The following is a 12,773-nucleotide window of genomic DNA, read 5'->3' as shown; positions in this document are numbered from 1 at the left end:
ATATATATATATATATATATATACACACATATATATATATATATGTCTATATATGAGGGTATATGGGCTTATGAATACATATGTGAATGTGTGTATATATATGTTTACAGTTATACATAGATAGAGGGCACAGGACCAATTCATCAGGAAGGGATGATACTTAAAAGGTGAAATTAAGAGGTGAGAGAGGAATATAATGAGAGGAGATGGGGAGAGAGAGAATGGGGTAAACTATCTCATATAGAAGAGGCAAGGGAAAATGGTTACAATGGAGGGGAAGAATAGGAAGGCAAAAGGGAATGGGTCAACCTTATTCCCATTGAATTTGGCTTGAGGAGGGAATGAAATACACACTAAATAGGGTGTCTTACCCTCCAGGTGAGTAGGGGAGAAGGGGATGGGAGGGGAGATGATGGAAGGGAGGGCAGAGCACCAGCCTGTCTGGGGGGTAGGGAAGTTGGAAGCACCCACTTTTGAAAAGGGACGGGATCAAAGTAGAGAATAGAACAAGTGGGAGGTGGGATAGGAGGGAGGGAAATATAGTCAGTCTTTTACAATATATCTACTATGTTATTGTTTTGCATTAGCCACACATGTACACCCTATAACTCAACTGCTTATCTTCCCAGTAAGGGTGGGAGACAAGGGAGGAAGGGAATGAATCTGGAATTCAAAGTTTTAAAACCAAATGTTTAAATATATATATATGTATATATATATATATATATACGCTATTATTAATATTATTTTACATGTAACTTGGAAATGAGATATACAGGCACTGGGGCATAGAGATCCACCGTGCCCTGCTGGAAAGTTGGAGGGATGGTATGGGAGAAGATATGGGACAGAGCAGATTGGAGGAGGGAATATCCAGTGGGATAGCTATTTTGGAGTGGTAGGTAGGGGAAAAATGGGGAGAAAATTTGTAACTCAAAATCTAGAGGAAATGTGTGATGTAAACCAGAAATTAATAAAGCATTTGATTAAAAAAATAAAGTTCAGTGACTAACCCAGGGTCACACTGGTATCTGAGACAAGGTCCAAACCCAAGCCTTTTTCACTTCTATTCCAAAGCTCTCCTAGACACAATAGCTTCCTCACGATGCCTCATTACACAGAGTTGGAAGGGATCTCAGAGGCCAGCTGGTCCAGTCCAAAGCTAAAACAAGAATCTCTTCTATACCATCCCAACACAAGGGCTTATTCAGCTTTTTTTGTGATGACCACCAGGGAAAGGAACCCACTGCCTCCCCAAATAGCCAACTGCATTTTTTGGAAGGGGGAGGCATTCGTGGTTAAGTGACTTGCCCACAGCTAGTACATGTCTGATGCTGGGTTTGAACTCAGGTCATCCTGACTCCAGGACCAGGGCTCTATCTAGCTGCCCCTACCACTTCACTTTTAGAAAGCTCTAATCATTAGGTAATTTTTCCTTCAAGCCTGCATTTACTTCTCTGCCACTCCCCCTCCTCCCCTTGTTCTTAGTTCTATCTTCTGAGGCCAAACAAAACAAATCCAATCCCTCTTTCACTAGGCAGCCTGTTAAAAACTTGAAGACAGGTCTTAAATTCGACCCCCATTCCCCATCCCCAAGTCTCCTCTTCTGAAGGCCAAACGAAAGAACAATAGAAAAAAGCATGTGTGCAGCACCATCCTCAGCTCACAAACTAGTATTTAAATGGAGAGACACTGTAGCACCTTGGATAGAGGCAAACTCAGAGCTAGAAAGATTTGGCTTCGAATTATGCTCCTGAACCCAAAAGGTGCCCCTTGGGAAAGTCACTTTGCCTCTTAATGCTCTAAGTAAGTCTCTAAGACTTTTACATTCCTTGCAGACAATCATCTACGATGACCTGCATTGGTAATGGGAATTTCCTCACATGGGTTTCTCTATAGCAATGAAATCACAGGTCCAGGTCCAATCCTTATCCTTTAAATGCAAAAGAATATGTTGGTGGCAATTTTCACCTGCTATACATAGTTTCTCCCCATCAAGAGTTATACATAGATGAGGGGGAGAAAATGGGGAGATGAGGATTTCAATCATCTAAATGAATGACTCTAAACTGTGCAGCATAGAGGTGTGGAGGACTTTCTAGCTTCTCTCCTTTAGTCTAGAAAATATCACTTTTTCTAGGCTTTTTTCATGCTATTCCTTTCTCCCAGAATGCCACTGGCAGATGGCACAATGGATAGAGCACTGGACCTGTAGTCAATCAGTCAACATTTATTAAGCACCTACTATGTTCCAGGCACTGTGCTAAGAGCTGGGAGTAAGGAAGACATAAATTCAAATCCAACCTTGGACACTTTGCAGTTTATTAATGTGATCACTAGCAAATCACTTAACAGTTGCCTGTCTCAGTATCCCCAATTGCAAAGTGGGGATAGTAACAATACCTATGTCCCATAATTGTTGTGAAGATCAAATGAGATAATACTTGCAAAGTTCTTATTAATACAGTATATGGTACAAAATAGGCACATACTCTCTTCTCCCTTTTTTCTCTTTTCACGATCTCCAACTCTGGGCATTTTTCCTAACTTCCAAGGTCCATCCCAAATGCCACCTCTTCCACGAAGCCTTCCCCCACCTACAGCTGAACTTCTTCACACTTCCAAAAAGATTTTACTTGTATGTCTCTCATGGCACCTATCTCATTACCCTATGTTTCTATATCACTGATATTTTTGCACATCTCTTTAATGCCCTACTAGATCAGCAACATGGTATAGTGGCTAGAGATGGAATAAGAGTCAGAAAACCTGGGTTCAGATCCCAACTTTGCTACTGACCATCTGAGTCAGCTTCCTTTGTATCAAATGATGAGATTCCAACTCCAAATCCTAAGATCCTATTGTAAGGTTCATAAGGGAAAGAACCATGCTTAATCTACCATATTATCTCCCACAGCATAATGTCTTACGGGCAGGAGACACTCCTCCTACCAAAAAAAAGTCTCAAATGAATAAATACTTATTTTTTAAAACTAACATTCAAAGTTCCAATACTAAGAAAGAGTAAGAAGCATGGCATGGTGACACCTTAGAGAGGAAGCATTTTTCCAACTAGAGGTACCTCTCAAGTCAAGCTGTGCTATCATTTGTAAGCTCTCTGAAAATTAATAAGCCAGGTATGATTAACAAAGTACTGTCAATCCTTATTTGAAAAATCTTTTGGTAGGGAATTAAGCAAGGTGGAAATGGTTGTCTTTGGGACTGATGAAATGCTTCTGGAGGGAAAAACCAAACAGATGTTTAACCCCTGGTCTGAACAACTAAGCTTTGTAGTTACTTTGTAATGGTCTTTTGACTTTGATAGAAGGAGATGGTATAAGAATCAGAAACAAGATGGGGATCCATTGACTATGGAATTGCTGACCAAACTATGATAGACATACATGTAATAGAATAGTATTGTGCAAAATGGAAATGAGATAGAGCACCAGCCCTGGAGTGAGGAGGACCTGAGTTCAAATTTGGACTCAGACACTTAACACTTACTAGCCATGTGACCTTGGGCAAGTCACTTAACCTTAACCACCCTGCCTTCCCCCCTCCAAAAAGTAAAAACAAAACAAACAAACAAAATGGAAACGAGGAATATGAGGAATTCAGAGAAACATGAGTGCCCTTTATGAAGTGATGGAGAAAGAAATACAACAAGAAGTATGAGATGCCACTTGCCTTCTCATTGGGTTGGGGAGGGTATTGGGGAAGGGAGAGAATTTGAAACAACATTTTTTAAATGAATGTAATATTTAAAAATCTAATTCAAAAAAGGAAGAGGAAGAGGATGGGGAGAAATATGAGAGACAGTATGGTATAATGGATAGAGAGCTAACCTTCAGAGTCAAAAAGACCTAGGTTCAAGTCCCTTCTCTGGCACATACCAGCTGTGTGACACTGGGAAAATCACTTAATTTCTCAGCACCCTTAGAACTCTCCAAGACTCTAAGTTGCAGAACTGATGACAATCTGCTCTTGACCTTCCTACACTAATGAGCTCACAAGTACAGTTAGCAACAAAAGTACTACATGCACAGGGGCCATAGCAATGCATATGAAAAGGCACTACAAGGAAGACAAAATCTTGAGTAAGTGAAAAACAAGTAATGGTTGTGGAAAACAGATAATGAATATGTATCCCTTCTCTTCACAAAGATGTGGCTCAGCCAAGGACCAGATAAAAGTTTTTTCTTAATTATTTGTGTTTTTTATCTGGGAGGGTTTGATTCAGAAAATGACTGGGATAATAATAAAAAAAAAAACTTGTTTTTTCTTTTAAGGAAAAAAATAAAATGCATTAGTCATCACTGAGCATGAGTCGAGGAGGTTTAATATTCAAAGGACACCAGTGTCGGGTGTCCATTCCTTTGGCTTCTGAATTTATCACTTTCAGCACTGAATGTAGGAAAAGCAGTCAGTATACAATTTTTCACTGCCCAGAGGATACCAGAAGAGTAGCTCCAGGACTTCTGCTAATCCCCTGGAACTTTGGACCAATTGTTAGGGCAGAGCACCAGCTTCCCAGAAACACAGGTGTTCAAGCTTTCACCTAGCTACTTGCCATAGTGAAATGGCAGGTAAGTTTATCAGTCTTCTCCAGGGTAAAATATTCATGCTGCCCAAATGGTTGCAGCTACATGTGTCTCATTGTAGGTGTGTATGTTATGTTTTTTTTTAAAGTACCAACAAAGAACTGTTCATTGATAGGAAAGGAGCAAGAAAAGGTCATATGTTGAACCATATAAAAACAGAATAGCAAAGAATTTTCCTTGAAGGGCAATTTTGGAAATCATTATTAGATCACATTCAACCTTAAATGAGTACATCCAACTAAAAGGTGAAAAACCTTAGAAGAGGGATCTTTTTGGGGTGGCCAGGTGGTGCAGTGAGTAAGAGCACTGTCCCCAGAGTCGGGAGACCTGGGTTCGGTTCTGGGCTCAGATACTTAACACCCACACAAAATAACTGGCCATGTAACCTTGAGCAAGTTACTTAACCCCAATTGCTTAGGGGCAGCCACACAATGAGTAAGAGCACCAGCCCCTGGGATCAGTTCCGGTTCCGGTCTCCAATACTCGGCACCCACACAAAAATAATAACTGGCTGTGTAACCTTGAGCAAGTTACTTAACCCTGATTGCTTTAAAAAAAAAAAAAAGACAAGGGATCTTTTTCTCAGTTCACACCACTGTACAGTGCATGCCTTGGCAACCTCTTTACCATGTCATCCAAGATGAGTTGTGAGATCAAGAGGTCTTTTGACAAAATGCTAAAGCAAAATATTCCTTCCCTTAGTGGATTCCCATGAAAACTGGCAATAAAATCAGGTACACCTCATAAAGAAGACACTGGAAAAGAAGAAACGTGGGCTTATAAGGAACAGCCAGCATGATGAGGTACATGTTTATTCTTTACCATGTCAAAGTGCCTTACCAGGGCACCCCTGAAAAGAATTCAATGCTGTTCCTAGAAGAGAATGAATGGAAAAACATTTAATAGGCTTTTATTGTGTGTCAAGCTCTGTGCCAAGTGCTAGAAAGACAAAGAAAAAAAAAAAAAAAACAAGAGAGTCTCAGTTCTCCAGAATCTCACATTCTAATTAAGGGAGAGAACATACAAAGGAGGTTTCAACTTCATGGCAGAAGGAAAGGTCAAGTAGCAATTAGGATCCAACAGGAAATGCAAAAAGGTAGGTGTTAAGGCCTGATTGGTCTTGATTACCCATAATTCCTGACTACAAGAAAGAAGGTCATTGGTCAGAACAGAGTGGAGCTCTGGGTTACCTCAGACAAAGGTAGGGATGAGAGGGTGAGGATCAGCATTTGGCCAAGAATGAGCCACCTGCACCTGTTGGGGGCTGGGAGACTGAAAAGTAGCCTCTTCGAGGAATACTTTAACAGTGAAGGAGGTCTCCCTAGTGCTATTGATCAGTGTCTCATATGTTGGAAGCTGTTTGCTAAGCTATTTGTCCTTGAAGAAGTTGATTCTACCATTCTGCTTTTGTTCATTGTGTTATTAGTTTCCTCAATAAACGTTGTTGCTATTGAATTGTTTTCAGTCATGTCCAGCTGTGACTCCATTTGGGGTTTTCTTGGTAAAGAGAGAGGAGAGGTTTATCATTTTCTTCTCCAGCTCATTTTATAGATGAGGAAACTGAGACAAACAAGGTTAAATGACTTGCCCAGGGTCACATAGCTATTAGTGCCTGAGGCTGAATCTGAACTCAGGTCTTCTTGACTCCAGTGCTCTATCCACTGCACCAATACATGCATAATATTTTAAAATAACTTTTTTAAAACCTCAGAAGGAGAAGGTTAGTAATGAATCACCGGATCAAAGTCAGAATTGGAAAAGAACTTAAAGGTTATCTAGCCCCAAACCCTGATTTTCCATACCAATAAACTGAGGGATAGAGAGCTTGAGTGATATACCCAAGGTCACAAAGGTATTAAACGGCCACACCAAAATCTGAAGCTGGAACCTCTGACTCGATATCCAATACTCTTCACATTCCTCACTACCTGATGGTTTCCAAGAATAAATGAAGAGGCATTTTTTTTTTTATTTCAGATTTTTGGCACTCAGCTCCATATGTGGAAGCCTCCCTTCTCCACATAAGCTCCATGAGGAAAGCAACTATTTCATGGTTGTCTTTGTATCACGGTATTTAGTACATTGTCTGGTACACAGTAAGTGATTAATACATGCTTGCTGATTATGCTACTAAGAGAAACATATTTGAAGGTATCAGAATGCTAAAGGTATTGTCTTCCTGCACGCTTCTCATTTGGGAATCCAGTCTAGGATATGCTGGCACAGAGTTCACATTTGCCTTCTCCACTCTAGAATTCAGATCTTACCCTTCCTACACACATACCACCTGGCCATCCCAGAAGATTTTAATGTTCCAAACTCCACCTCATTATAGGTTTAGCAATCACAAAGTTCATAGCATGAAAATAATCAATAATCAAAAGAATGGATAACTAGAAATGACCTTTCATCACCAGGATCAAGACTGGTTACTGAATTTAATCTAAGTTGAGCTGCTTTTAAAGTGATTTTCATGTATTTTATTGTCAACACGGTGCACATCATCACATTCATTCTTGTTTCTTCTATCTTTATCAGTTCATACAACTCTTCACCTGTTTCTATTAATTGCTTGTGCCTTAGCAGACATTCAACAGTACAAGAGATGGGCACTCTCATTGTTTCTAGTTTTTTCCTTCTGTGTTTTACAAACTGCAGATGGTGAAAAAGCATCTGTCCCCATTAAAAATCAGTCAGACTGTGTGCTGTAAGAAATGATGTGGGTGATGAATAAAGCATGGAAAGATCTACATGAACTGATTCAGAATGAAGTAGGCAGTCAAGAAAAAAAACATAAACAATAGCCACAACAATGTAAACAGAAAGTACTACCACAAAAAAGAAATATTACAAAATTATAATGAGTAAGCATGGCTCAAAAGAAGAGCAATGAGAAGACTTTCCCAACCTTTCCCCTTGGCAGAAGAAGGTCAGAAATGCACATTGCACAGATTTTCACATTTTTAATGTAACTAATTGATGGTGGTAATTTTTCCTCTTTTCCTGTCTTTGAAAAAAAGATAATTTGTTATATGGGACAGCTCTGTGGGAAAGGGAAGGGAAAAATAATGGGGAAAACTATGTCAATATAAAAAAATAAATAAAACCTTGTTAAAAAGTCAATCAGACCAACAGACAACATCTACTCCTGCTTCATAATTTCCACCTCCTTTACTTTGGGGACAGAAAAATAAAGCCATATTAGGATCTCAGAGGTAACAATCCATGTCTTTCAGAAGGAATGGCAGATTTTCAGAGAAGATGAGCATCTAGAGCCTGTTTTTTCACTTACTTGAAATGTAGAAAAGATTAGTGTGTTTTATACTGCACTGTATTATCAGTTCAGTATTTACTCAGAAGGAAGTCACCACTTCAGAGTTTGGTGGTCCTCCCCTCCCAACTAAACAGTGGTCATTATGAGCCCTCTGAGTCAGTGAGGTTAAGCGCCCAACTGTGTTGTTATATACATAGTGCTGTTCTGTTATTAAAAAGCAGAGTAAAAAGATCATTCCTTATTTAAGTCATCCAATAAAAATTTATTTATACCCACTAAGTGCAAGGTACTGTGGTGAGATATATGGAGAATAAAAAGATAACTAAAGCATGACTCTTGCAATGTATCTTACAGCCCTGCAAGGAAGAAAGCCTAGAGGAAGGGGAAGCAAATTGGGAAGAAGGGAAAGGGAAGAGGGGAAGGAGGAGGAAGGGAAAAAGGTCAGGGGACAGGGAGAGTAGGGCAGAGAAGAGGGAGAGAGGCAGGAAAGGGAAAAAAAGAGAAAGGAAGAAGGGGGAAGGAAAGATGGAAGATTCAAGAATAGGAATGGGGCACTGGAAAGGAGAAGCTCCCTTTTCAACCAGGGTAACCACTGCAGAGATAAAACCAGGAAGGAGTTTTAGTAGCCTAGTTAACCTGAATCTTCCTTTGATTAAGAAGCCAAGATCCTGAGCCAAGCTGGACAAGAATGAATTCTCTATAAACAAATAAAAGAACGAATCAGAAGAAGCCTAAGGAGTAAAAAGGCAAGAAGAGGAGAAGAAGGGAGGTGGGGAAAGGGTGGAAGAAGAAAGGAAAGAAGGTAAGGGCAGAGAGAAAAGAGAGGAGGGGAGAGGAAGGGAAGAGAAGAGAGGAGGGGGAAGGAATAAGAGAAAAGGGAACAGAGGAGAAGGAAATAGGGGAGGGGGAAGAGAAGAGGCAGAAGAAAGGAGTGGAAAGAAGGGAAGAGGGAAAATGAGAGAAAAAAGAAAAGGGAAGTGGAGAGGGGAAGAAGGGAGGGAAGAAGAAAAAGGAGAAGGGGAAGGAGAGTGAATAGAGTATAACTGATGTTTATATATTACTTTAAGGAATACAAGGCATTTTATACTTGTTATCTGATTTGATCCTCACAACTACCCAGGGAACTAAGTACCAATACATTATTATTCCCATTTTACAGATGAGCAATAATTTCCTCAAAGAGAGTGACAATAATGAGACAAAATACCAAAATTTATGGAATGCAGCCAAAGTAGTTCTTGGGGGAAATTTTATATCTCTAAGTGCTCAAATGAATAAAATAGAGAAGAAGGAGATCAATGAATTGGATATGCAATTTAAAAAGCTAGAAAAAGAAAAAATTAAAAATTCCCAATTAGATACCAAGTTAGAAATTCTGAAAAATCACAGGAGATTAATAAAATTTAAAGTAAGAAAACTATTGCATTAGTAAATAAAAACTAAGAACTGGTTTATTAAAAAAAAACAATAAAATAGATAAACCTTTGGTTAATTTAATTTTTAAAAAAGTAAGAAAACCAAATTACCAGTATCAAAAATGAGAAGGGTGGGGGCAGCTAGGTGTCACAGTGAGTAAGAGTGCCAGCCCTGGAGTCAGGAGCACCCGAGTTCGGTTCCAGTCTCAGACACTTAACACCTACACACAAAAAAACTAGCCTTGTAACCTTGGGCAAGTTACTTAACCCCAATTGCCCTCCAAAAGGCAAAAAGAAAAAATGAGAAGGGTGAATTCACCACCAACGAAGAGGAAAGTAAAGCAATAATTAGGAGCTATTTTGCCCAACTGTATGCCAAAAAAATCTAACAATCTAAGTGAAATGGATGATATTTACAAAAACATAAATTGCCCAAATTATGTTAATGAAAGAAATAAAGAAGAAATAAAATACTCAACCCCATTTTAGAAAAAGAAATTGAACAAGTCATCAATGAACTCCCTAAGAAAAAATCTCCAGGGCCAGATGGATTTACAAGTGGATTCTACCAAACATTTAAAGAACAATACTAAGGGCAGCTAGGTGGTGCAGTGAGTAGAGCACCAGAGCACCGGCCCTGGAGTCAGGAGAACCTGAGTTCAACTCTAGCCTCAGACACTTGACACCCTTACTAGCCATGTGACTTTGGGCAAGTCACTTAACCCCAATTGCCCTCCAAAAAGCAAAAAACAAAAACAAAACAATGCTATATAAACTATTTGGAAAAAATAGGTGGGGTCCTACCAAATTCCTTTTATGACACAAATATGGTGCTAATGCCTAAACCGAAAAGAACCAAAATGGAGAAAGAAAATCATAGACTAATTTTCCTAATGAATATTGATGCAAAAATTTTAAATAAAATATTAACAAAGATATTACAGCAATTTACCACCAGGATAACACACTATGAGAATGTGGATTTATACCAGGAATGCAGGGCTGGTTCAGTATTAGGAAAACTATCAGCATAATTGACTGTAACAATAATAAAACAAACAGAAGAACGATGATTATCTCAAAAGATGCAGAAAAAGCTTTTGACAAAACATAGCACCCATTCCTACTAAAAACACTAGAAAGTATAGGAATAAATGGAATTTTCCTTAAAATGATAAGCAGTATCTGTCTAAAACCATTAGCAAGCCTTATATATAATGGGGAGAAACTAGAAGCATTCCTAATAAGATCAGGGACGAAACAAGGATGTCCATTATCACCACTATTACTCGATATTGTACCATTTTACAGATGAGGAAACTGAGGCTCATGGGTTAAGTGGCTTACCCAGCTAGTGCCTTGTGGAAGGATTCAATTTCAGGCTTCCTGACTTCAAGTCCAGCACTTTATCTGGCCTTCCTCCAACAACACACTTACAACACAGAAAGAGCTATAAAAATTCAAAAAAGGAAGAGAAAAGCAGAGAAGACTAGGTTGGGCAAATAGTCTCACGTTTCAGGATTTGACCAATGTGTGGGTTTACTTTGTATGACTATGCTAATTTATTAGAAGTTTCCAGTTTTTGTTTTTGGTTGTTGGTTTTTTTTTCAATTGGAGGTGGGGTAGGGTTGGGAAGGGGGAAGAGGGCTAGACAAAAAGTTATTCAAAAGAAATGAAAGGGTCATTGAAACATTTAAGGAAAAATGCCTAGAAGAGAAGAAAGTTCACAGAAAGAAACCATACATAAGGAATTTACAGTTTCATTGGCAAAATGCTTTCATAGTTTTATTTTTATATACAAATGTTTTGTATTCATAATTTTTTAAAACAAAACACAGAGAAGCTAGCTTTGGGCTTTGGTTTTTAAGTAAGTATGACTTTAATTGGTAGAGCTGGAGAGGCGATATTCTAGAAGACAGGAAGAGCCTGAACAAAATCATGGATATGAGAAAAGACAGTAGACTTGGATTTAACCCATCATTTGGGAAGCACGATCAAAATTTCTAGTATCTCGTATCACTAGATAAAAGAATTATTTTCCAATTCCTTCATGATGACTGCAGTGAAAGTTCTTGCAAAATCAAATACTTGCAAAATCCTTTGAGACCCTGTGACAAAAGGTTCAATATCTATGGCTATTAAAACAAATGGTTTCTAAACATTCTTAAGTGATCATGTGACAGATGAAGGATCTCATATTTCACTTTGCTGATAAATAAGAATAAGGCAAAATTAAAACAAATGAAAATAATGGGGGTGGGGGAGCCCCAGCGGCTAGGTGGCACAGTAAGTAGAGCACCGGCCCTGGAGTCAGGAGGACCTGAGTTCAAATCCAGCCTCAGACACTTAACACTTACTAGCTGTGTGACCTTGGGCAAGTCATTTAACCCCAATTGCCCTACCTTCCCCCCTACAAAAAGCAAAAGCAAAATAAATAAATAAATAATGGCTTGGGTCTAATGTTGTCTCTAAAGAAGAGTCAGTGTGGTTTTGCATCATGTTGGTGACAGCTCTGGGAGGGACACGTGGAATGACCAAGTTGATCATTTGGGAGGTTCGTGACCATATTAGTAGATATCACTGGTCAAGAATTCATGTCTTGCTTCTCCTGCCAGGTCCCTCTGGGTCTTGAAATAGTCCAATGGGACCACAGGCCACAGCCAGGGACCCTCTCTCAAACAACTTAAACTAATAAACTAATTTATTCCACTAATCTCCCTTCTACTCCATGCCTCACCAAGACTGGAGGCAGACATGGGCTCTCTCAGCCTCCATGGATCTTACCAAACTGGAAAGACTTCTAGTGCATGCCTACCTCTAAATTCTAGGTCTGCTGACCTAGCTAAATGTCCAAAGGTTCAATGCCAAGTTGGCTACAGGATTTTTTTTACTGTAATGTTGATACAGTGGAAGAAGAGACCTAGATTTGGAGTCAGGGTTTTAATCCCATCCTGTATCACTAACTGGGACAGCTTGTGACTCAGTGGATAGAGTGCTGCATTTTAAGTCAGGAGAGTTATCTTGAATTTAAACCCAACCTCAGACATTTACTAGATGGGTGACCCTGAGCAAGTCATTTAACCCTGTTTGCCTGAGTTTCCTCATCTGCAAAATGAGCAGGGCAAGTAAATGACAAACCATGTCAGTATCTTTGCCAAGAAAACCCCAAGAGGGGACACAAAGAGCCAGACAGGACTGAATTGACTGAACAACAACATGCCACTTAGTACCTGGTTGTTGTTGGGCTTTCACTTAAGCTGATTGGGCCTCAGTTTCTTCCTCTGTAAAATGAGGAGGCTGACAAGACACTCTCTAACCCGGCTTTTCAACTCTTAAGTCTGAAATGATAAGAAAGTAAAAGACAAACACATTATCAGGAGTCATGAAAGAAGCCTCCCCACTTTTAAGGATTAGTTTTATCTTAGAGCCTTATATTCAAAGTAAAATATAAGCAGTCTGCTTCGTTGTTATTTAAGACTG

The 12,773-nt window shown here is 39.2% G+C and overlaps 1 protein-coding gene across 15 annotated transcripts in view; it reads right to left on the bottom strand.

The window, feature by feature from the left end:
- The window catches only part of FHIP1A (FHF complex subunit HOOK interacting protein 1A), a 438,671-nt gene that overhangs the window by 355,524 nt on the left and 70,374 nt on the right, over positions 1-12,773 (bottom strand). For 8 of the 15 annotated variants that reach the window (XM_069105531.1, XM_069105520.1, XM_069105516.1 and 5 more), the window contains one exon: positions 12,524-12,631. The exons of 5 other annotated variants lie outside the window; for them this stretch is intronic. The gene's annotated coding sequence lies outside the window, so the exon portion shown is untranslated. Of the gene's footprint in view, positions 1-10,640; positions 10,744-12,523; positions 12,632-12,773 lie in introns of all 15 variants that reach the window. 2 more of the 15 variants (XM_069105522.1, XM_069105519.1) reach the window with 1 other exon arrangement.

Source organism: Petaurus breviceps, unplaced genomic scaffold, assembly GCF_028583685.1.
Source record: "Petaurus breviceps papuanus isolate PSGF00001 unplaced genomic scaffold, PetGlider_PUasm1.0 76, whole genome shotgun sequence".
Classification (NCBI taxonomy): Eukaryota; Metazoa; Chordata; class Mammalia; order Diprotodontia; family Petauridae; genus Petaurus; species Petaurus breviceps.
The sequence above is the reverse complement of the archived record's forward strand: the minus strand, read 5'-3'. Positions and strand labels throughout refer to the sequence as shown.